Source organism: Cryptomeria japonica, chromosome 5 (genome assembly GCF_030272615.1).
Source record: "Cryptomeria japonica chromosome 5, Sugi_1.0, whole genome shotgun sequence".
Classification (NCBI taxonomy): Eukaryota; Viridiplantae; Streptophyta; class Pinopsida; order Cupressales; family Cupressaceae; genus Cryptomeria; species Cryptomeria japonica.
This window is the reverse complement of record NC_081409.1, coordinates 723,677,627-723,702,748: the sequence shown is the minus strand read 5'-3', so window position 1 is coordinate 723,702,748 and position 25,122 is coordinate 723,677,627. Positions and strand designations below refer to the sequence as shown.

The 25,122-nt window shown below is 33.4% G+C and overlaps 1 long non-coding RNA gene across 1 annotated transcript in view; it reads right to left on the bottom strand.

Annotated features, from left to right (window-relative positions):
• Nucleotides 1–13,453: 13,453 nt before the first annotated feature.
• LOC131876405 (uncharacterized) overlaps nucleotides 13,454–25,122 on the bottom strand; it is a 50,798-nt gene continuing 39,129 nt past the window's right edge. Inside the window, exons 2-3 of the long non-coding RNA XR_009372709.1 lie at nucleotides 13,600–13,753; nucleotides 13,454–13,483 (exon numbers count right to left, since the gene is read on the bottom strand). This is a non-coding gene — a long non-coding RNA (uncharacterized LOC131876405). The remainder of the gene's footprint in view (nucleotides 13,484–13,599; nucleotides 13,754–25,122) is intronic.

Sequence of the window (25,122 nt, the reverse complement as noted above, 5' to 3'; positions counted from 1 at the left end):
GTTGTCTTTCTAGACCTAGGCTTATGACATTGGTGTCTCTAGTGAGTTGAATCTCATAATACATTAAGGGGATTGGTGTCTCCAGTATTGGTTCCTACACTATTGATATGATTGATTTATTATTTGTGAGGCTAGATTTGGGTAGTGGATCCAAATAGTTATTCTCACCTTGGTTTTTCTAATTCTAAATTTCCTTGTATATTTGGTGTTCATTATGTGAATGTGTGTGGATTTACATGGTTTATTTGTTTCTCAATAGGATATCTAATTTTATTGAATTTGATGCTTAAATTGATATATGTTATTGATGGAAACTAATGAAAATTAGATATATTAATTCACCTTGCCCCCCTTTTAGTACATTGTGTGCCCTTGATTTGATATGCATGATGAGATATTTGGTAGTACATTAGTTTCTTTTTCATATTTATCACATAGACATGGATTGACTTTATAGATCATGTTATAGCAAAAATAGTCCTCTTTATAGATATCCAAAAAATAGTATGACCTAGCTATAGGCCTCAACAAATAGCAAGACAACATGTGGAAATATTTGAGCATGTAGCACAACTAAGAGAAACATATGAGTAGAGTATGATTGATCATTATTGCTTTGTATCCCTAAAAGAAGAGGTGGAGTGGGTATGAGCCAAGTGGGAATGATTACAATAGTAAAATATAGATGCTAAGGTGGACGTAGTAGAACTCAATGACCACTGCCAAGACCCAAGGAGTGTGATAGCCACATCTTATAGGATTATGAGACGGATTGTATGTTATTTTTGTATTATGATACACCACATTTTGTTCGCGTGGTGATTTCTTTTTTATATCTTGTATCAAAACTATTTGTGCATATATATAATCATGTTGCTTGATATGTTATATTGTGAGATGATTTAAATAGATGTCAATTGTAGTTATACCAAAGGTGTATTATACTCATATATTATTCAAAAGAATCTATCAATAAAAACTAGAATCATTTTATTTAACATGCTTGTGAGACTTAAATGCATGAAAATTAAAAAAAAAACATTTTATTATTATATATATTTAATTATTCATTTTTCTAAACATGTCTCTTTCAAAAATAAATAAAAAAATTATTTTACTTATTTTCTCCTCTCATGCACTCATTTAAATAATTTATAATTATTTAACACTATTACTTTAATTTAATTGATTAATCAATTTTATCTATCTTCATAATTATTTGGATCTAATAATATTATAATGATAAGATAATAATTTGGTAGTAGAAACATTTTTTTTATTTTTGTAAAGAGTTTAATGAAAATATAAAAGTTTGAAAAGAAGAATATATTAAAACATAGTAATATAATCATATCTTAATAATAATTTAATATTAAATACAATATCACAATATAATAATTTTTAAAGGATTAATGAACAAATATGAATTTTTTGGCATACTTTGGCTATATTCTTCTAAAGATAGGTATGGTAGTTTAATTAGAACAATGTGATGTATTGCTTAATAAAATGTGACAAAGTTCTAATTAAAACATAGTGATGAACATGTATGTCTAATTGAATACAATTGTGATCTAATTAAACAACTCCTTAAGATTGATTTATTTATCTTTATTAGAAAGAAAAATCATCTCCCTTTAGTATTTCATAATCTTAAATTTAGATTTGAATTCCACATTTTAATCTTTTATTCTAATATATCACTCAATTATCAAGATTAAAAGTAACATCACATTAAAATTTATATAAACTTTTTGTTCTATAAAACTTGACTATTTTAATATTCAAAATCAATATTTAAATATTAACTCTTAATTTTTAAAAATAAATTAATAACCATTTAAAAAGTTTAGATTCTCTTTATATTTAAATGAAAATATTAAAAAAAAAATGAATTTATAACATTTTAACAAAAAGAAAAAATGTGCCAAAAAGCATGAAATGCCCAAGAGAGAAAAAAGCATGAAGTGTTGAGGGATAAAAAGCATGAAATGCGGAAGACAGCTAAAAAGCATGAAAGAGAAAAGACTCTGAGGACAAGGTTTCTAGTATTAATACAACATCGAAATGAAAAATGAAAACTCATTCAAAATCAAAATAATTTTTGAATGACCTCTGCTAAACACAATATTACACAAGAATGTTATGAGGTGCTCAAAATTCAATTTTCATTTATCTTAGGCTTTTTCGTATGTTTTTTTTCTTATTCTTGAAAATTTTAATGTAGTAGGTCCTCCTTCATTGCTACTTCGTTGCTTTATCTGGAGAGTATACTAAAAACTTGGATATAAGCAGATTGGATTCTTATTAATCTAGCCAAAGTGAGACTGGGATGGAGTATTAAACATGAATATACTTGAATAATAATTGGGAATGTATTGATTTTTTTTTTTTTTCAATAAAAGTGGATTATTCCACTAAACTTTTTTATTAATATTTTTTATTTTTTACACAGGATTCAACAAGCATACTAGAGGAAAGAACCCTAGGAAGAAAACCTCTGGTCACAACTCATAAAATACCTATAGTATTTAACAGATCAGTTTATGCACCCCGCCCAAAACCACATACAAAATGCAGTCACAACACATATACTATCAGTTTTGCATAGAGCCCATATGACAATTTGCCAGAAAAACCCATCGGATAATTTTCAAATGTAGACTCCACAGCTGCTACCAATGGAAGAAGACAAAAATTTCCAAAGCCCTGTGCCAAATCCCATGAGCCAAAAAATTTCCTGCCAAAAAAGAAAGTATCAAAAAACCTTTGGAAAAACACTATTGTATCAAATACCATGAGCTCGAACTCTCCTCTAGACAATGAACATGAATACTTGAAATGAAAGGGGAAAGCAGGAATAATTATCATCATAAAATTTTACATCAACATTACTCAAGAAAATCATATAACTATTGTTGCAAACCTTCCCATACCCTAGAAGGAATTTCCTCAAAACCCATCTCTCACTGATTAGCATTGCTATCAATGGCTCAATTTTCCAAATAATCCGCAATCTTATTAACTTCTCTATAACAATGGGATACCAAGAAAGATTCAAACAATTCTAATTTTTGTAAAATGGGATCAAGTATATACTGCAAATTCCAACAATTCAATTTCTTTTTCATAACACATTGAATAATCACAATATAATCACCTTCAATTATTAAGTCCTTAATTCCCAAAGAGATTTCCATATCCAATCCAAAAGACAAAGCATGAAATTCTGCATAATTGTTAGTTTTAAAACCAATAGCATGACACTTAGCTCGAATAAAATTTGCATTGTGATCATAAATTACCATTCCTACCCTAGCCGGCCCAGGGTTACCATGAGAGGCCCCATCAAAATTTAGTTTAAAGTGCCCTTGCAAAGGAGGTTTCCATCTAGCAGAGCATCTCTTACCTATTGCATCATTTTTTTTTTAAATTGAACAATGAGAGGGTAAAAATGACAGCATCTTCCAAACTCTAGTAACTCTACTATCCCAATGTGAAAAAGAAGTAATATTTTCTAAATTGTTATAAATAAATGACAAAGCAACCTCAAAGATTGAAGAATCAATTTTTAATAGAAGCTCAGACATAGGAGGCCTTGTTTTTTAAAATATCTTGTTGTTTCTCTCTAGCCAAACATTCCAAATCACAATAGATGGAGATATGATCCAAAGGCATGCATAAAAAGATGAGGCAAACGTAAAGGGCCAAGATCTGAAATGGGAAATGATATCCTTACCAATAACAAAGGATATATTTAACTTCTCAAACAACCACTGCCAACATTCATACGCATAATCACAATGTAGGAACAGGTGTGAAGAAGATTCTAAATTTTTGTTACAAAGGACACAAGGGAAAACAACAATAATACCAAGTTTTTCTAGTCTCAACCTATAAGGACTTGTCCTGAACTGCCAACCAAGAAAAGGCTCCAACTTTAGGAAGGCAAGTCAAATGCCAAAACAACTTATAAGGCCAAGATGATAAATCTTTAGCAACCATAAGAGAGTTGTAACCATCTTTAACAGTGTACTTACCAGAAATATTCTTTCTCCAAATAAGTTCATCCTTAGAATAAAAAAGAAATACAATTCTATCCCCCAAAATATTCTCAAAATCTAATTTCATGCTTTGATCAACATCTAAGAAATCAATCAACTTCCATCTAGCTAGCTTAAGGGGTCCACTAGTCACAATTTCAAAATAATCTGCTACAAAAACACCCCAAAGGGAGGAAAAAACAGTGATCAGAGGAGACCAATCCCTAATATTCACCAAAGGTGTGTGTCCATTCCATACTTCATCCCAAAATCTGACCTTTCTACCATTATGAACAATCCATGAGAGATGAGGCAAAATAACTGATCTACATTTACAAAGGAAATTCCAAATAGCAGAACTCGAAGGCAAATTTGAGACTTTAAAAATATACTCTCTCGGTCCATTATTTAAATATTTGGGAAACATAATCTGTGCCCATAAGGAGCTAGGCTTGTCATATAATTTCCAAACCAACTTAGCACCTAAGGCTAAATTTTGATTTTCCAGACTCCAAATTCCTGTTCCCCTAAGTTCCTTAGGCAAACATACCTTATCCAATGCAACTAAAGGGAGTTTCTTCTTGCCATCTTTATTATTGTTCCAAAGAAAATATCTAAGAGTATCCTGTAAACTAACAATAGCTTCTTTTAGAGACTTCAAAACAGAACTGAGATATATGGGAACAACATTCAAAACAGACTTGATGAGAACAATTTTACCCGCCAAATTTAACCATCTATGATTCCATGAGAGAATTATTTTAGAAATGACCGAAATAATCTTATCCCCAAAACCAATCTTATCCTATTTAACAAAGAAAGGAATCCCAAGGTAAGTACATGAAAGATTTCCAGTCTCAAATCCCCAAAAGGATTGCAACCTATGCCGAACCAGTTGTGATGTATTAAGAAAAAAAAATCTTTAATTTATCACCATTCACTTTCCGACCAGAAAACGATGCATAATTTTTTATTATTCCTTTAATCACTTTTGCCTCTACTAATGAAGCATGTCCAAATAACAAAGTATCATCTGCAAAGAGACAATGAGAAATACTTTGTGGAATATTCTGAATCCTTATACCTTTCCAAAGCCCCCCCACTTTAGCAGCCCTAATAGCCCAATTAAAGGTTTCAGCTAGGAGAATAAACAAAAAGGGAGAAAGGGGATCTCCCTGTCTCAAACCCCTAGAGGAAGTGAAAAAACCACAAGGACAACCATTAATTAAAACTAAGAATCTTGCAGAAGAAATACATGCACGAATCCATTTGACCCAGGCCTTGGAAAAACCTAACTTCTTAAGAACAACACATAAAGCCCCCCACTCTACTCTATCATAAGCCTTCATCATGTCTAGTTTAAGTATCATGGCCGAGGTTCTTTGGGTGGAAATATAATGCAATACCTCATGTGCTACAATTGCACCCTTTGTCATCTCCCATCTGGGAACAAAACCACCTTGCTCCAATGAAATGATCCTAGGTAGAATTTTTGCCAACCTAAAGGAAATTGCCTTCGTAAATATCTTATACAAATTTAATTATAAATATCTTATCTTAATTTAAAAGATAATATAATTTAAAAATGTTAAAATCTATTACATCATACTTATTTCATAATGAATATTTTACCCTCCCATATAAAATAATTTGTAAATAATTGATCATAGTTAATTATTATAATTAAAATAATGTGATAAAAGAATATAAAAAAATTAAATATCTAGATTTAACCTAGCACTTACATTAGAAAAAATTAGAAATATGACATTTTTTTATACTATCAAAATTGAAAATTTTAAAAATATTGAAAGGAAGAATTCCATTCACTTGTAATGCATAATTTTCAAGAATAAATCTGTAAAGCTCGTTGATCCATTAATATGTAGTTTACACAATAATTTAAATTTCAAGTTTAAAGGGAAAATGGAAAGAAATGGAAAGTAATGTTAGTGTTTTAAGTAGGGAAAAAAATTATTTAAAAAATATAATAAAATATATAAGCAAAATTATTTACAAAAATATTATAAAAATTAAAAATCAATTATTTAATTTTATCAATAGTTAAATTTAGTATAGAAAAAATTAAAATAATAATAAATTATATTTGATTTATTATTATATATAAAAATGATAAAAGAAAGTGAAGATGCAGAATATTCTCACATTCGTTTATAAGAAATACATTCAATAATTGAAATGAAATAATGAAAAAAAATATATACTCGGCACTGGAAAAAGATTGGAACCTAATTGAGGCTCTTTACAATTCTAAATGATACTTTATTTATGTTTTGGTCTATTTCCTGCTTTCTACTTTGAAGGAAGTTGTTTAAATACTTTAAGACTTATTAGACTATTAGTATCTTCTTAGATGTCAATATTGTTAAGAAGAATGTTGATATGGTAGCTACTAAAATGTTAACTGTTGCTAGTACTTTGTTTATTGTGTTGAGGATTTTTCTTGGTACCTTCAACCCTCAAGGGAATTTGGTGCTATAACTTAGGGGATGAAGCTTACAACATCTAGTTCATGTTGTCGATAGGTTGGAGACAGAAAAGCACAACACTACAAGGCTCTATTGAGCCTTCTTCACTTCGAGTTCCACCATACTCAAGAGGGTATTCTCTATTTTGATCACTGCAACTTTCACCACCTAAGTCATTAGTAGGATTTACTATAGGCTTCTTAATGGTGGATAATTATCAAATTTGTTAATAATGGGTATGAAAGATTTGATAATCTTGCTAGTGTTTGTCCCATTTTCCCTGATTACTTTTGAGAATATTGAACAGTGCAATCTCCTTTATTATGGTACAAACAACTTACATATAAAACTAATAGGTTTCACATCATACCCCTTTCCTTTTATTCGCTTGCGGAGATTCTTAGAACAAACCAAAGAACAGAAAAATAAAGAAAGAGAGAAGGGAAAATAAGGTAAAAATATGAGATATTTGTGAATCAACTCTCTATATTCTCATAAACCAATGCTCAATCTGTGAAACAGAGTCAAGAATGAGTTGAAATGTAAACAATTAATTGGTAATTTGTTTGACATTAGTGGGCTAAAGTAATATTAGTGCCTTACACCAACATAACCCCTTCTATTAATATAGAAATCATTTTTTAGTTAATCTAATGAACACTCCCCAAATTACTGGAACATGATTGAAGGGTATTAATCTCTTCCTTGAAGAAAACCAACAAACATTGTTACTCATTCACAAATCCTTGTGAAGACAAATAAAAGAACCTTTGTTATTTGCTATTTATATAAAATGAGAGGTATATAGTAGAGACAATTTCTACAATATTGTTTGTGACAATTCATAAACTAATTCATACCACCCATTTAGGAAATTTACATCCTTTTGATTCCCAACAGCTTCTTTGAACCAGACTCTGATATTATATCTTATAACATTCAGTAAGAGACCAACCCCCTGCTTTTTTAGCCCTGGAATTCCTTTTATAGAAATATGAAATGCAACAATCTTTAGGTTGTTTACAATTGGTTTCTTTTCCATTTGACATGTCATACAATATGTACAGAAAAGAGACTCTTTTACCAATACAGAACAGGACAAAAAGGACTATGCGCACCAAAAACTGTCTTGATGGAGAACTAATTACTATTGTGGTCTAACTATTTTGAGTCGTGCCACCATCATGTTGCAGATGTCTCAGAGGAGGCATGATTCACATCATTCCAACTAGAACAGGAGCTTCACACTCTTCAAGAGGAGTTCCATGGAAAAAAGATGTGGAGCATCACCAAAACTAGAGGAGGAGCTCATCATTCTAGACTGGAAGCCATTCAAGTGGAAAGAGGAGCTCAAACAGCAATTCTATAATCAGAGGGGGTGTTGTAGCTTCCATACTCGCTCTGGATTAGACAAGCTCTACATCTGAACCATCCACCCCCTATCGTTGTTATTTTCCTCTCCCCTTCCCTTGCCTCTCAATCATTCGGTGGTGAAGGGGAGATTATGGATAACCTTTGAAAGGTTCCTTGCAACTGAAAGGGCCTTTCAAAACCCCTTTCATTATCTATCATATTTTCAAAAGCCCTTTGGCTATAAAAATAGTTTACTGAAATATTCTCCATCCAGTATCATAGAATTTACACTTCAAGAATGCACATACTTGTTCTACGGATGGACACTTCATCTCTAAAATTGTTCTCATGAAGTTTAGGATAGTCATTTATGTATTCATGCTTGGCCAATACACTAACTTTTAATCTTTATAAGAAAAAATCAAAAGCTCTAAAATAACTTATCCTCATGTAATCGCACATACAAGCTCTCTTTCTACTTTATGCCTTAAATTTCCCTTAGTTACCTTCCGACCACCAGTTCAACTACCCTTTTAAAAATCTCCACCACATGTACTCCTGCAACCTCATTCACCACCACTTTGAATTCCTTGGTTCTGCTACATATAAGGATTTCTTGATTGCCCATCTGGAGCTTATCTTGTACAGGCGATTTTGTCATGATTTTATTATCCTCTGATCATAAAACTAGTGTTTCGAAGTCGTATGCATTCTATTTCACTCATGCCAACCTCCTTTGATCTTATCCATTGATTGGAGAAATTTTTACGGCTTCCTACATAACTTGATTTGACATCTGATCTCAATACTAGTCATTCCTTTTTTCATCTTCTTTAGATTCCCTAGTGCTTCTTTCCTTTATTCGGGACTCACTGAAGTTGTCTCATGTGTTTTTTCATGTGTCAAGCTGACACATCAAATTTCACTAAACCATCCCACATCACATCCTTTTCCTTGTCGGGTTTCATTGAGGTGAATAAAATGCACCCAACGAGTCCCAAGTGATTCCATCACATCACCTTGGCAACTAGTGCTCTCATCTTCTCTCTCAATTGGAGAAAAGAGACTCATCAAGGCCCAAGATTTTGGTCTCACGTGGCATAACTCGAGACTCAAACAGACTAAGAAACAGCATTCACCAAGTGTCAAGTCCCTTCCTAGGATATCGCTTGATTGCCACATCAAATCACCACATCCTTATTCCAAAAGCGAGCCTTTAACATTTGAGACCCACCTTCCATCACTTAAAAAACATGCTTCAAGTTAAATCTTATAGGACATCATGTGGACAAAGGTCTAGAAGAATTTCATTTCTCTTGAATTCTTTTAGGTTTTCGATAGAAAGAAGCATATAAGAGATTGGGGTCAGTTTCTGGACAATGACAACTGCTTCGAGGGGAAATCTAAATAGCAGGTGACCAAAGAAAAAGGTCAATGATCAAAAAGAGCATACCCGCTAGAAAAATATTTAAAATTTTACTTGGGGTTTTGATGTTCTTCAATGAATCCCATTTTGGGGGCCTAACATACTAGTTATATAGTTGTTGCTAGTTAGATTGTTTGGTTTGTTTTTAGCTGGTTTTTTTTTGGTCTAGTTTATTTTTGGTTATCTGGTTGGCTTCAGTGTTGGGGGCCCCTCGCTGATTTTGTTGTGTTTGGTTGTTGTTTTCACTATGTTGTTTCTCATTTTGTAAGGGATCAGTGCCCTTTCCCTGCTTATCTAATAAAAAATAGCGAGTCTTTGCAGATCGGTTGCTCTAGCCAAAGCCTCTTCACAAAAAAAGGGTTTGTCCTTTATTTATTTTTGTATTCTCACTGTTATCACTACTTGTGAGTTCCTCTTGTGCCCCTCTGTGGTAATTATGTAAAGGTTCGAGCCTATCGCACATTAACCAATCAGAACATAATAATTTGTGCAAAGAATTTATTTTTGAAAACTACATTAAAAAATAACTCAATATATTACTTCATAATAGTAACTTCTATATAACAACACAAATAAAATGAATACAAACTGTATATAGTCCATACTCATCTAAAATCCATTTTATGAGGTCCAACAATTGTAGCTTCAACTAATTTCAATGAGAGTTGAACTATAATAAGTATTTAAGATGACATTTTTCCACCAACTACATACAAAATCTCACTCCTAGAGAATGATGGTAAATAAATGTATAATATGAATCAAAATTTATAATCTCAATCTTATTTCAAATGTGAATTAAAATAAAAAAAAATAGTAATGATAATGTAGCTGACTTCAAATCTCACTAATTGTATGGGATAATTTGAATGGCTGAGATCCGTCCTCCTAATGTTCCTACTCTCACAATATAATGGATTTTATATAATTTTATTTTATTCCTTGTGATAGCCTCATTTGAACTTTTAGGGTGTGGCCTTTCCACACATCAATATTAATAATTTAAAATAAACATTTAATTACTTGATGCATATACAAATGTGAATGTCTCATGAAATAGACATTCTTTGGAACACTTATATGGGACACTACTGAAATATTTAATGTGTGCTCACATTGGGATAAAAATTTAATTAGTCACACAAAAAATTTCTACCTACTTGCCTAAGTGTTTTTAAAACACATTGTCCCAACCTAATAATCATAATTTATGAAAAACCTAAATATGGACTATGAAATAGAGGCGATTCTACCTTAACATTAGGATGCACATTTGATCGTATTTATCAATTGATTAAAACTAAAAGGCATGTTATTTTTTGATTTTTTATAATTAATAAATTTATACAATTAAAGGTGCATTCTAATGTCTAGATAAACTATGTGACTAATTTGAGTGGCCATCATGGTTGCCTCAAAAAGGTGAAAGCATGCATTTGCGATATTTGTAAAGGGCAATCTCATTTTTTATACCAATTCAATGATCATATAGTCTAGCTAAGTCTACATGTATTGCTTCCACCAACTTAGTTTCTTGGTATCAATATTACAAGTGCTATTAAGGACAAAGAGGAACTAGAACAATAACAATTAGAGAAGGGACTAGAACTAGGATATACTATACAATTGCATCTAGCAAGATGCAATTGTATAAATATGCCCTACAAGGATAGCTTTGGATCTAGAAGGAGCACTAGACAACACATTGGGACGAGATCTTGAGCTAGCTACAAAAGGGAATGCATATCGATGTAATAAACAATACAAAATATAGTAACGAGAAATAGGAGTTCGTTCATATGGAGATGTGGTTGTTTTTTATTATAGTAAATGATTTTTATCTAACTTATGAATTAGATGAACCAAACCCTTACCATAGAAGAAAAATAACTCATGATAGTCAAAACCAACAAGAAACACCAAGAGACAAAACAATAGAATAGACCTCCAATGTCATTGTTGACTTTGACATGAGTAAATTTTAAATTGTCATCTTTTGAAGACTTTAATTATCTTTATTTCACAAGTTATTTATGAGGCATCAGCTACTTGTTTAGTTGAGTTGTCTATAGAAATTTGGAAATTACCTTCATTTTTTTCCTATTACAATATGTAAAGTTTAAACTTAGACCTTATGTTAATAATAATTAATTCAACTTTGATAGTATAGAATTAAGAAATAAAGCTATGAAAAATAAAAACACAATAGCTTGTTAAAATGTAAAATAGTTGTGTTACCAAAATAGGTCTTCAAAGATAGATATTGAAAATGTAGCCTTTTTTTTTTAATTGAATATTTGTAGTATTCATTTTATTCTATTTCATTTTTAAAAGTTAAGATCATAAAGATGTCTCCAAATCGTTCTCAAAATTTTTGAAATGGAAAAACATCTCTAGAATGCAAAAAAACGTCCTTGAAATGACATGAAACATTCATGTTATGGTAAGCAATGTCTAGGGGCTTCAATCTAAAATTGACATGAATATGAATTGTTGAAGCACATAGAAGACACATGAAATATTTGACAAAATATGTAATTTAGAGGTGTTCTAGAATGCAATGATTATTAGTTGTTGGTTGCTTTCCTATACTAGAAGAATTAGGGAAACATTGATTTTTAGAAACTTAAGCTATACAACCTATGAATGTGACAAGGATTTTTGTAAGAGAACAAATTAAGAAAATCGAATTGATTATATAGTTGTTGAAATTTTCAATGGACCAGTTAGGCATCAAACCTAATACCTAGTATTTGCTAATTGGGTGCTCTTACTACTAAGCTATCGGCCCTCTCCCATGTTCTGTTAGGATCCTCTACCACTAAGCTATTATACCTCTTGGCGATGGGTAATATTTGGTTCAAGTGTGGCTTATTGACCAACAATAATGACCTATAGATTCTTTTACAATCCGATAGATTCTTTTGATATATTAAATATATACTATAATAATATAGAATGACTTATTATAATATACTTCTCCTCAACCCTGTCTCCAAAATGCCGTGGAACATGGCACTAAATTACCTCCTATTTAGCTAGTTGTAACAACATACTAATTCATTAAGAGTTTATGAATACCATCAATGGCTTACATTGCCTTACAATTGTTTGTCAAAGTTGACATATCTTCACAATGATAAACCACCACTCCTTATCAGATTAATTTGAAATTAAATAATCTAGCGCCCAAACCTCATACCATACCCATTACACTTAGCTGTATTGATTGGTAGTTGTCAGATAAGTTTTAAACCAGAGAATTGTATCATTGGATGCATTATATGAAATGCACTCAGAAACTAATCCTTAATAATGTATGTAGCTATATTGCATATAGATTTTAACAAATTTAGGTTTATTTCAGTTACCTTAAATACAAATCTACTAAACACTTAAATATTCCGAGCTAGTGCCTCATATATCACAACATTTAACAAATATAATTTAAGCTAGTGCCTCCATATTCATCATTGTTCCTCTTGAAAATTGCGCTTTACTAAGCTATGATTGGAAATATACCACGGATATAATCTGCCCATAATCAAACCTTCAAGCACATCATTACACTCTTTTAGGTCAAATTGATTGCTGTAACCTCTATTGTCTTTTCACATTCAATTTCACAATTATAAGCATCTCGGTAAAGTTACAGAACTATAAATTTACAAATTGTCCAGTTATGCCAAGTAATCTATCTAGAATTTTGAGAAGTCGGTTTGATCTATAAAGCAACCAAGCCATTTATATATCATTTTGTCTTTTGTTAAAAAATTCAGGCATTTTGCAACACTTGTAATAAGATAATGAGTTCAAATCTCTTTAAATAGCATCCACTATACTGAATCCTTAGTTAAAATGTACTTCATCAAGATTATCTTAAAAGGATGGCAAGAAATTGTAAAAGGTCAAGTAGAGATCAAAGTAAGCTAATGGGACTGATCAATACATACAGTTGCAATATAAAAGCACTAGGGTTAAAAAGAGTCCGAGAAGCTGAAAAGAGGACCTAGGTAAAACACTCTGAGATCTGAGAAACCGCTGTGAGGCATTGACAGTTTAATCAGACTGAAAAGCATACATAATTTCTTTTCAGTTCAAGGTTCACACTAAGGGTAAACGACACAACACCAAAGGAACCAATGTATCCAAGTTCTTTATTTTGGTTGTTCCTGCAAGCCAAAGGTAACACGAGGTGGAATAAATCATCTTCAAGCATTGACACACTTTAATTAATGTCCAAAGTGATATCTGCATCGAATATTAATCGTTCTGTGGTGAGGATTACCTGGTATGGGTGCAACATCTTTTCCTTGGTGAAGTATCCATGCAAGGGCCAATTGTGCGGGTGTGCAACCATGTTTCTGAGCAAGTGCAGAAACTCTTTCATATAATACTTTATTCTTCTCCAAGTTCTCTCCATGAAACCGAGGTATCCGGATCTAACAGTAAAAGCAAAGGTTAGCAGGAAAAAGAAAATTGCGCAGTCTTTGCAGACGATGCAACTTGTCAAAGAATAATTTTTACTGTTAGCAGGAAAAAGAAAATTGCGTGGTCTTTACAGACGATGCAACTTGTCAAAGAATAATTGTAAAAATGTTTGGTTCTCCGCTAATTGCAAAACGTTTTGTTTTCAGGCCCCTTTCTTTCGGGAGGCTCCATAACCGCTATGACTTGTGTAGACATTATGTCATGTATTTGGACTTTTATATCTCACTGCAAAAGGGAAGAACCACAAGAATTCATTTACTTATACTTCATCTTCAGGGAAAACATTCTTTGCAAGGATATCATCTTTATTTTCAAATTTTGATATACCGGGTTGCTATTGCCATGAGAACGCGGGGTTAACTATTGGAGGAATGCATTGAAGGAGGTTTTGCCGCCAAGCAGAATATCCAAGGTCAAGATCTCACACTCCAGACAATATCGATCTAGTGAGTCACATAAAGACACCTTCAGTAAGCATACATTCATGCTATCTCATCTTTAAGCATCTCATGGACAGCATTAGTTTTTAATTGTCATGTTATGGCTGAAATACAACAGAAGCAAGCTAAGGTAACCTCACATTCCAAATGACAGGCAGTGCACGTTGAGAGCTCAACAGAAGCCACCATAAAGGGTTAATCACCAATTGCCCAACTCAATTCCAATTGACAATCAACGATGTGTTAGGATGATACCGTATCAGCCAATCCCCCTCTGAAAGCATCTTTCTAGCTAGTTGAACAGTTAAGATTTTTTTTTCATAATCCCCCTCTGAAGTGCATGATTAGAAATTTAGAACGCATTTTCCCCCTTCTTTTATTCACTTTTCTACTCATTCATGCTTATACACAATTGACTTGATATATGTTGACAAGCTGTTTAAGGATTTTAAAAATACATGCTTAATTTTTTCGTATTTTGTTTTAGTGTTTTTTCAGATTTTAGTTCGTTCTAGTATTTCAAAGCTTTTTTTTCATTTTCTTCCTTGTCTCTGAAGTTTCACAAATATAAACTTGGTTGTTTAGTTAACCAGGGTTCATAGTGATAAAGAGAATGCCATCCTTACCTAGTTGTACCAACCAGTAGACGGCTCCCACTTTGAACAGAGGAAAACCAGATTCAGAATCAGGAAAGGTGTCATGTAATCCTTGTGGTTTTTACATGGGAGAAGGTATCAATCACCTCCAATGTCAACTTGCACGAGTCCCTAGCCAAGATTTCCAGTTGTCCATTGCAATGGAACCTAAAATTATAAGAGAATGTGAAATTGCTAGATATAATGAGAAAATAATAGACAAGAGGACAGCTACAGTAGCTGCAACTCTGATGAATTGTCCCTAATTTAAATATGAAAAATAGAGTAATCTTGTCTTGCCCATGGATTTGGAGGTTCATCCACAATACATAGTTTCATGTAGCAAGGAATCCATATTGGGAGTCATTGGTCACTGCAATAACTGTTCACAATAAAGAGTTCAAGGCATGTAGTCCTCATGATTCAATGGACACTTAATGGAGGAAACCATGAAAAATATAAAGCTGATACTAGAAGATCAAAAAATAATTTAGCACAAAAGGGTCTGCATGTATTTTATCTAATGGATTAACAAACGGCCAGAATCACGCACTAATAAGTATTATAGCCACTATATGTGGCCAATGGGTGTTCTTTAAGTCTATTGATGCCTCCTACAAAGTAAAGAATGTAAAGAACTTGTGTAATCTATTGGAGGGGGACATGAAGTATGTAATATCCCCAAATAGGGATAGCTAGAAAAAAACAATATCTCCAAAAGATACAACAGAAAATTCTGAAAATTATTTGCAAATTAAAAACCCTTCAACAAACTCAGATCTAGACCTGGGTTATTTATCTAATTTTACTGCTAATTTAAAGAAATTTCTGAATATTTCAAAGTATGAAAAAGTTACAGAAAAACTCTAAATCTGCCCAAAATTTTCAGAAATAACTTACATTAATTTTTTAATATTTTTTTGAGATCAATATGATCAGTAGCATGCAGATATATTGTTGTAGTTGTCCAAATCTGAACCTGATAACTCTGAATCACACCTCAAAAATGACCTCCAAGCCTGATAAAGATATGCAGCTTTGAAAATGATGTGCTAGGGCATCACAAACTAAAGCCCTTCCACCAAAACACACCCTTTTGACTAGGGGGAGCCCATATGTCTCTAAAACCAGGGATACTCAAAGGTTTCAATTCTTAAGTTAAAGATTGCAACAGCAATAGATAAAAGACTGATAACATTATGAGCTCCAAGAGAACCCTAAAAAGTTATATAATGACTACTAAAAGAGCGATTTAATCTCAGTCATAGATTCATTGCAAGCCCATTCCAATGCTCCAAATAAAACCTTCAATAATGAGCCAATAAGCTCCTTATTTTCCAATGCCCCCTTGACCCTTTTAGTCCATGTTTAATTAAAAAACACTTAAAAGTACATGTCTCTTAAGTCATTAAACTCAAAAGGGCAAAATATTGTCTTTTGGCTAAGAGCCACTTAAGTTGCATAAAAAGATGTGCCCATGACTTAAAATCACCTAAGTTGCATAAAAAAATGTGCCCACAACTTAAAAATAGAATAGGAAACAAACCAAAGAAGCCACTTAAGTTGCATAAAAAGATGTGCCCGCAACTTAAAATCACTTAAGTTGCATAAAAGAATGTGCCCAAAACTTAAAAAGAGAATAGAAAACAAGCCAAAAACTCTAATACTTACCAATGATGCTCTAAGTCCACTTCCTCTTGGGTAATCCAAGGAAATGGCAACCAATACATAGTTAAGCATCATGACTTGATTTGAAGACATTATAGTCCTTCCCACCCAAAGAATGCTTGTCCTCAAACATTTGTAAACTAGGATGTTTAAGAATCTCCTCTCCTTCCCATGTCGCATCCTCCAAAGACAAGCTTTTCCACTTGATGAGATATTCAGAAATTGTTTTACTCCTCAATTTCTTCTCTTACTTGCAAGATTGTTTCCTGAATGAGTATCAATTTGCCTTTTCATCCATAGGAGCCATTTGTAGAAGGAATCACTTGTTGTCCAAGAGCCTTTCTGAGGCATGACACATGGAACAAATTGCACATTTCACCTGGAAAAGGCAACTCCAGCTCATATGCTACTTCACCTATTCTTTTAATTACTTTAAAAGGCCCATAAAACTTTGGTTTAAGGTTTTTTGCTCCACATACTTTTAATGAAGATTGTCTATAAGGTTGAAGATGCAAAAATACTGTCTCCCACCTCAAAAGACATCTCAACTCAATGGCAATCAACATATTTCTTTTGTTCTTCCTATGCAATCTGAATATTATCTTTAATTGCCTTAAGGATATCTTGATTATCTTTGACCCCCTAAAGAGATTTGGGAGCTCTAGAATCAGAAAAAACCAAATCCACAATTGTCTGATTCAAAGAAAATGCTTTCCTTGTGCAATGGTGTGGTAGTGGAGGGAATTGAAAAGTGATAATCGCCTGGTGGACTTCTCTCTTTCCATGTTTGATCTTAGCTAGACTATTACAAAATGATTTTTTCTTCCTAGAATGTGTGGAATCAACATTGAAGAATGTAATCATTAATGGTAGTCTGTTATTCTTTCAAGGCTCGACCTTTCACTTCCTGGACTAGAAATTAGGTTTTGATCCCGTCAATCATAGATTTCAGAAAACTCCAGTTTGGCTTTCATTAGTGGGTCTCCCATCTTAGTTCTGGTTCTCGGAGGCTCTGTTGAAGATTGGTGATGCTTTACGATCTTTAGTTGGGATTGAGGCAGATTTCGTGAATGGCCTCAAAGGGGATGTAGGTAATATATATATTGAGATTGATCTTAAATAAGGTTTTTATAGTGAAATAGAAATCATTTCAGAAGTGGGTAGATGGAAACAGAAAGTGTTGAGATTGGGAAAGGAAATCCCTGGCAAATGTGTCCTCTGAAACCAAATAGTTAAAAATTGTTCACTTGTAGTTGCTATGGGAGCTTTGAATCCAATACATCCAACAACAAAGCCAAGCATTGATGGAATAAATCTTCAGAGGGTGGACAAGTTAATGGAAAGTCTACCGGAATCACTAGTATTGCATGTTGCCCCGACAAACAAGGATTCTACTCTACAGTTAGAAAATAGAGACTTAGCTCCTCAGCCTGTATCTCCTACTTTGGTAGACTCCCAACACCTTCACACCCCAAGATTAAATCAGATTCCAAGAGGGAAGCCAGGTAAATTGATTCAATCTCTTTCAGCTTGGGAATCTCAGCCTCTTTCGATACCTCCTTTAAGCTATCCTCCTCGCATTTTATCTTTGATTGTTAAGATCCAACCCCATAAGATAGCTATGAGTTTGTTTAGTCAAAAGAAAACTCCCTCTCTGAGCAGAGGTGCCTTCAACATTTTCTATCAACATCCTACAAAGGTTTCCAAATGGAAAAATAGACTAAGGCAAAAGAGACCAAAGGGAGCTCCAATGCTTATAGAATCTAGCAAAGGTAAACCCATGCATCTTGCTAATATCTTAAACATTAAAGCTGATATGGAGGAAGAAGATGGGACACACTTATCTGAAGGTGAGATCTCCCCTTCTCTAGAACTCTTTCCAATAAAGAAACATTTTAATCTATTAGCAGAGATCCCTTATCCTCTTCTATTGTCACCCCCATTAATGCCACAAGGTCTGGATTTGTCTATGGATCAGAATGCCCAGAAAATACTTCAGGATTTCATGAAAGAGGATGAAGGCTTGGACTCAATGTTAGATACTCCTCTAGTAGTATTGTATTCTCATATCAAGGAGAAAAGGAAACTAGGGTTGCAAGAGAACCTAGAGGGTATGGAGAAACCAGACTTTGGATCTTCTCCCCTGAAAAGGGTCGTAGATCCCTCATTGAAGCTAGAGATCAAGCTGGGGCTGTGGAGAATCAATCAAAACTACTAGACCTTTGGAAAGTAGGGAAGAGAAACCCCCTTCTTGAACAAGAATGAAAATCCTATCCTAGAATGTTAGGCGACTCAATTCCCCCAACAAATAAAGGGTGAACAAAAGAAGGATTCTTTTGGTTAGTGCAGACATCATCCTCCTACAAGAAACTAAATTGGATTATCAGCAAGAAGTCTCATTTGGTAGTGAAATTAGCTCCTTGTTCCATGCATCCTTACAATTGACAGTGGCCTTAAAAGGGGCTTCTAGGGGTCTAATGATAATCTGGAAGCCTTCTGAAGTCCATGTTGAGGGCATCGCTTCTAGCAAAAATTGGTTGCTAGCCAAAATCACTCATCATTAGTCAAACTCTTCCTTTTTTGTTATCAACACTACTGGCCCAGTGTCTCCCCTCAAAAAGTGACTTTTATGGCTTTCTTTAGATGGAGTCATATCTCAATTGGTCAATGAATAACTCATCATAGGAGGTGACTTCAATGCCATTAGGAAAGAATCAGACAAAAGGGGAGGCATCATCCGCTTAGGTGGATCTGAGTGGGATTTTAATGATTGGATTGAAAAGAATGGATTATTATAAATAGATTCAGGGGACTCCTTCACATGGAAAAACAAAAGAAAAGGCTTGAGCAATATTGTAGAAAAAATTGATAGATTCCTCAGGCAGGGTGACCTCTGATCTTTTCCCTTTGCCTTTGCCTGTTGTCCTCACCTGCTCTGGTTCAGACCATTTTCTTATTTTTCTTTCACTTCAAGGTAACCAAGATACCTTCAAATCTCCATTTAGGTTTGAGAATATGTGGATGAAAGACCCAGATTTTCTAACCTTGATTGAAAATTTTTGGAAGGAAGAACTATTTGAAGGATAAAAACTCTTTTGCTTTATTTCAAAGTTGAAATTAGTAAGGAAGAAATTGCTACAATGGAACGCCCAACATTTTTAAAAAAAAAATTTCAACCAAAAAATTATCGGAAGAGCGATTGGTAGCTCTAAATGACAAGATCATCTGGGTGGGTATGGACCGAGAATCCTTTGAACAAGAAAAGAACCTCCTTTTGGAATATGAGGATATCCTTTTAAAAGAAGAAATCTTTTGGAAACAAAAGTCTAGAGAGAATTGGCTCAGAATGGGGGATAAAAATACCAATTTCTTCCATAATGTTACAAAGCTACGAAGGAGCAAGAATTTGATCTCAAAATTGGAGATAAAAAAAAATCAAACCATAGAGGACCCTGCAGAGATTAAGAAAGAGATCACCAATTATTACTTCAACCTCTTGAACAATAGTGAAGGCTCTCAATTAACTGAATGGAAAAAGTTTCTGGAAGTGATCCCTAAGATTATATCAGATGAGTACAATTAGAAACTAAATGAGAAAATCAATCTGGAGGAAGTATTTCAAGCTCTAAACCAGCTTCCCTCCAGAAAGGCTCCTAGCCCGGTTGGCTTCCCTGCTGATTTTTTCAAGTGCTGGCATTTATTGGGTCAAGAGCTTACAAAAGCCTTAGAATGCACAAGAAGATCAGGTAAAATACGTAGAGAAATCAATAATATGTTTATTGCCCTCATTCCAAAAAAGGAGAAAGCAACGAATCTAGGAGATTTTAGACCCATCTCTCTATGCAACAAAGTTTATAAAATCCTTTCAAAAGTCATGACAAACATAATGAAGCCTCTCATGGATAGCATTATATCATAAGAATAGACAGGTTTTGTTCTAGACCGCTCAATTCTTGATGGGGTTATTGTGGCGCAAGAAGCAATCCACACTCTTCAAAGCATGAATAGACCAGGTATGATAATTAAGTTAGACATTTCAAAAGATTATGATAATGTAGATTGGCATTTCCTTTGAAAAATTATGCAAGCCTTTGGCTTTGCCAAGCAGTGGATCAATTGGGTCTATGAATACATCTCTACACCAAAATTTTCAATGTTGATAAATGGAAAGCCAAGAGGCTTCTTTTCTTCCTATAGGGGCATCTAGCAAGGAGACCCTATATCTCCTTTCCTCTATATCATAATGGGGGAACCTTTAGGAAGGGAAATTAAAACAAGACAAACAAATAATCTACTAGAGGGAATTAAGGTAACCACAAATTTTGTAGTCACTCATCAGCAATTCCCAGATGACAATCTCCTCTTGTGTGTAGCAAAAGTGAAGGAAGCAACTCCTCTAAACCTGCTATTAGAATCTTTCGGAAAGGCCTCAGGACAAATAAGAAACAAATAAAAATCCAAAGTTTTCTTTTTTTCCACTCCAAACCTTTTACAGGCTAAGATTCTAAGAATCCTGGATTGCAAAGCAGGAACTCTCCCATGTATTCATCTAGGTATTCCAATAGATCGAGGACTAAGGAACACCAAATTCTCAGATCCTCTAAAGTTAAAGATGGACCATAACTCAAACTCCTAGAAGGGGAAGTGGCTATCATGGGCTAGAAGGCTAGTTATGATTCAAGCAGTGGTTTTGGCCCTACCTATTTACTTATTATATCTCTAACAGCTAGTGCAAATTCCTTCATAATTAAGAAGATGAGTTTTTTTTTCGCAAAACACTGAGGAAAAGAATAGAATTGCCTTAATTGATTGGGATCAAATAATCAAACCCAAGACAATGGGAGGTTTAGGTATCAAGGATCTAAAACTACAAAACAAAGCCCTAGGGGCAAAACTAGCCTGGAAGTTTATCAAAAACCCTAACACGACATGAGTTAAAATACAAACAACAATAAAATTAACAACAATGAAGAAAACTAAGAGGGGGGTGAATCATTTTTCAATGAATCTATAAACTTAACCACAAAAATAGATTTGATAAACTACAACAATGACAAAGACAATAAAATTGAAGGCACAACACACAACACCAAGATTTTGATGTAGAAAACCCGGTTAAGGGAAAAACCATGGTGAGAACCTACCCACAATAAGATGATACTCTATAGTAGTATGTGTAAATATTACAATCAGGGATACAAATGCATCCAGACACACTATTTAGAGCTCACTGCTCAAAAGATAATGACCCATAAAGCTACAACCCTCAGGGAAGTCTCACTGACTTACAACAAGATTCAAACTACAACCCAAAATAAATTAACTACAAAAATAGCATCTCCAAAGGCCTAATTATAGTTCCAGTTAAGCACAAATGTCTGCTCTGCAACACCAATCTCTACTCAATCATAATACTAAAAGATGAATCCTTGTTTGCACATAAACCTCTCTCTGATAATGTAGAAAACCTCGACTTCTAAATTACATGAATATATCACCTATATATACAACTCATCAACCTTGACAACAAGGTCAGTTAAACCCTCCATTCACAATTACAAAATTACATCACACGATACAAAGATTTACCACCAAAACAATATAATGATTTACATGACTTAACATGGACCTAATTAAAATTCCCAAATGCTCAACTCCACTAGAAATTACACCAAGATCAACTGCAACATGCTATACCACCAAAAAAACTGCATAACATGAAAATCATCACTGGTTCATGAAAACCACCAAAAACTCTCACAATGACCAATGCATATCATAAAAACCAATAGGAAACAATTAGGAAACACCAGCAAGAATGTTATAATTACCAGTAACAGCTGCACCATCACCACTTATCAAAACTTCATCTGTCAACATCTGAAACTCAAGATCACAACCAATTAGTAACTATCACAAAGAAAGATAACTTGTAGAGCACCAAATCACAATCCATATGAAATAAAGATACACAAGACCATCACAAAAAAATCCTAAAATCTCATCTCAATATCTAATCATATTGAAATATACCGGAGGAAATACCGAACTCTACAAAGCACCAATATAGCAAAATAAAACTGCAAACCAGATCATAAGATCTTCCCAATTTGCAAACACTGAAGCAAATTATAGAAATATGTTTACATCAATAACGACAACATATCATAGGACTAGCAATGTCCAACAATCTCCAACAATCTTCACCTTTGGCATTTATGGCAACATATGAATGTGAAAAACAATCAATGCAAAGAAAGAAGATATCTCCAGCAAAATCCCCCCAAGATCAAGATAGATAAAGCAATTTTAACATGATCTCTCTCCCCCTTTAACAACAATGCCAAAGATCTCAAAATAGAAAACCAAACTCACTCTCCAAAAATAGAAACATGAATTTTAGGAATCTCTCCCCCTAAAACATAGACTACTCCACCAGAGGAGCAACACCAACTCATCAATCTAGATAGAAAGATAAGGGTCTAAGATCCACCAAATTGATGCAATTCAATGCATCTAGTTATCATTGGCAAGGGTAGATACCCCTAAATATTGTCTCATATAGACAAATGTATCTACATGAAAAGGCTTAGTGAAAATAATAGCAATTTGTTCCTTTGTAGATACATACTCCAACTTCAATTTCTCTTTATTGACTTGTTCTCTCAAGTAATGATATTTGATTGGCACATGTTTAGTCTTTGAATGTTGCAATGAATTCTTTGACATATTAATAGCACTAGAATTATCATAGTATATGAAAGTAGGCTCATCATAGATAACTCTAATATTCTTCAATATTTTCTTTATTGAAACTACCTAAGTATAATCACTTGTAGCAACAATGTACTCAACTTCAGTAATAGATAAGGACATTGAATCTTGTTTCTTACTACCCCATGAAACCAATTTCTTACCCAAGAAGAATTCTTGACCAATAGTGCTCTTTCGGTCATCAACATCACTAGCCCAATCATCATCAGTCTAAGCACATAGCATGAAATCATCATCCCTCAAATACCAAAAAGCGTAGTCCACAATTCCCTTCAAGTATCTAAATATTCTCTTAATAACAATGACATGACTCTCTTTTAGATCAGCTTGATATCTAGAAGCCATGCACACAGCATGCGTAATTTCTGACATATTCTGAGTAGGATAAAATAGTCCACCAACCATAGATCTGTCCAAACTCTGATTAGATTTTAAAGATTCATCATTCTTAGACAATTTACAACCAGTCACCATAGGAGTTCCAACCGGTTTGGAGTCATCCATTCCAAACTTATTTAGCAATTCCTTCACAAGTTTAGTTTGAGATATAAATATACCTTTTCCAGTCTATGAAATTTGTAAACCTAAAAAAATATCTCACCAATCATAGATATCCCAAATTATTTTTGCATCTCATTGGAAAAATTAATGCTCAAGTCATCATCTCCTCTAAAGATAATATCATCAACAAAGACCTCAATAATAAAGATGTTATCATTCTCAATCTTAAAGTATAGATTATTGTCAGTAGCAACTTTATTAAATCCAAATTTCAACAAATAGTTATCTTATCTAGCATACCAAGCTCTAGGCCTGACTTGCTTCAATCCATAAAGAGCTTTCTTCAATTTACATACCATGTCTCCATCATCTGATAATGAAAATCTATCAGGTTGCTCAATGTAGACTTCTTCCTCAAGATCACCATTCAAAAAGGCAGATTTGGCATCCATTTGATATACTTTGAAATCTTGATAAGCAGCATATGCAAGCAACAGACTAATAGCTTCAAGTCTGGCCATCGGAGCAAAAGTCTCCTCATAATCAATTCCTTATTTCTGTGAATATCCTCTGGAAACCAATCTAGCTTTATTTCTAATAACTTCACCATCTTCATTTAATTTATTTTTGAATACCCATTTAGTACCAATTACATTTTTATCTTTAGGTCTATGCACAAGCTCCCATGTGTTATTCTTTTCAATCTGATCTAATTCTTCTTCCATAGCTCTCATCCAATTTTTATCTTTGCAAGTTACAATGACATCTTTAGGTTCAACTTTAAATATCAAACATACTTATTCAGCAGTTAACCTTCTTCTTGTCATCACATATTTATTTTTATCACCAATAATCTGATTTTCAGAATGATTCAATCTTACATACCTCAGAGTTTTCTGATTGTTCTAATTTTCAAGTTCCTGCACCTCTTCACTGGCAGTAACAACATCCAGATTAACAATATCTATCGGATCATTCTGATTTGGTTCTTCAATCTGAATATTGTTTAGAACAATATGTTGACCATCATCATATCTGCATGCTTTGATCTATTTCCCAAGGTTCTCATCCACCTTCACATTTGCACTTTCCACTATCTTTCTTAGTTTTTCATTGTAGCACCGGTAGGATAGAAATTTCCATCACTTCTAGCATCAAACTTTCCTATGTCCTCATCTCTCTTGATATTACATTAGCTACCAAATACTCTGGAATATATTATAGTAGGAACATGACCAAACCGTAACTTATAAGGAGTCTTACCAATATCACCTTTAATATGAACTCTGTTGAATGTGTAAA